Source organism: Macrobrachium nipponense, chromosome 31 (genome assembly GCF_015104395.2).
Source record: "Macrobrachium nipponense isolate FS-2020 chromosome 31, ASM1510439v2, whole genome shotgun sequence".
NCBI classification, from domain to species: Eukaryota; Metazoa; Arthropoda; class Malacostraca; order Decapoda; family Palaemonidae; genus Macrobrachium; species Macrobrachium nipponense.
In genome coordinates, this window is record NC_061093.1 from 482,478 (window position 1) to 484,250 (window position 1,773).

The 1,773-nt window shown below is 35.4% G+C and overlaps 1 long non-coding RNA gene across 1 annotated transcript in view; it reads left to right on the plus strand.

The window, feature by feature from the left end:
- Positions 1-1,752, plus strand: part of LOC135206600 (uncharacterized) — a 3,048-nt gene extending 1,296 nt beyond the window's left edge. Inside the window, exons 2-3 of the long non-coding RNA XR_010312794.1 lie at positions 374-522; positions 914-1,752. This is a non-coding gene — a long non-coding RNA (uncharacterized LOC135206600). The remainder of the gene's footprint in view (positions 1-373; positions 523-913) is intronic.
- The last annotated feature ends 21 nt before the right edge of the window (positions 1,753-1,773 follow it).

Genomic DNA, 1,773 nt, shown 5'->3' on the forward strand with positions numbered 1-1,773 from the left:
GATTTATTTATGCGAAAGAAAACGCAAAGAAATAAATAATGAGTGTGTTAAACAGTTAGCTCCTAATTTTTGACAGAAGTGAAGGGCAGCAACATATATAAAAGTTCGCCTTCCCCTGTTGCATCAAGACTTTGTCTTTATAAAACGTTTAATTTCATTGAACAAGAAACACCAATTTCGCGGAAAATGACGCTGGGATGCTGGGGCGAGTTTTTCCTTTGTCTAATGAGTTGTTAACTAAAGAAGTAATTTACTTATCGTTTAACATTTAAAGCATCGTTACCACTATTTTGCATATTCATATAAAGTCTTTTTTGTTTATTGCTTTATTTACTTTTCTTCTTTTTCTCCCTCTTCATCTTTTTGCTCCAAGGTTACGGAATTGACGAAGACTGAAAAGATTGGAGAGAGACCGTTCGAGGCAGCTCAAAGAGACTTGGGAAATGCCACATCATATGAGAAGATCTTCATTCGTCTTCTTACCATCTATCTATCTATCTACCCAGACACGCAAGATCAACAGTGAGTTTGTATGTGGGTATTTGAGCATGTGTACATGATTATAAATAAATCATGTACAATAGTTGAATCGTATAATTAAATACGTTTCTAATTTTTTCAAACAGGAAAAATTACGCTATTAATTGCATGCTATTTATTTTGTCATAAGTAAAAATATCTATGATTTTCTTAATAAAAAAAAAGCTGTTAATCATTATGCATGCTTTGTAAACGTAATTTAAAAAGTTGAATAATGAGTAAACGTGATAAAAATCCTTTATTACTCTTAAGTTTCATGACCTTTTTGTTTCTGTTTTGTGAATTATTTTAAAATTCACGACTCCAAAAAGAGATCGATCTGGTAAACAACATCTCTACAGCATTCCCATAACTTTTGATATCCTCCCACAAGGAACTGAGAAAGAAGTTAGGTCACACCGGCAGGACTGAGCCTTAAATCAACCCTGGCGTTGAATATGATCACGGTCTAGATACTGGACCGTGAATATGATATACTACGCTGTGGCTACAGTTACGGCAGCCGTAACGCGACTTTCCAAGGCTGTGGTGACGACAGGTATTTATGCAGATGCCCATGTGTTTTCCGGAAAAAGTGACGTAGAATGACGTCATCCCCCTTTCTGCCAATCATCGGGGTAGGAGGAGGAGGACGAATGATGTTGAAGAAGTTTTTGTATTTCGCAAAACCCGTTTAGTCGTATTCACCCCTTTGGTTGCATTCAAGACTATCATTCACTCACTCCCCAGCAATATCAATTGTCATTTTTTTCTAACTAGATACAAACTGCCTTCACGTAAGTCAGAAAAACATGAATCGAATACTTGAAAGAAGAAGGAATTTTCATTTGCGGTATAACATTATGGTCTGCGCTAAACAGATTATTTCAGTATACACAGAAGCTAATCTCTCGCTGTCTCACGAAGTCACAAAATATTATGTTAAGCGTTCTGTGCCGCTTCTCACTTAAGCCTGCCCTATTATTAAGTTTATTATACATCTGAGGCCGTCATTGCCTGCATGTAGTATTATGTCACTGCTCCCTTCAGATCAAATTCAAATTCAAACCTACTCAGCAGTTTCTTGTACAATCTATGATACAACTGGTTTATTTACAAATGTTGTAAGAGATCTTTAATGAATATCCAAACATTGAGTAAAAATAACTCATAGCGTATGTCAAACTTCGAAAACTTATCCTAAATTCTTTTAACCATATTGTTATTTATCATATAACAAACCATCTCAGACTT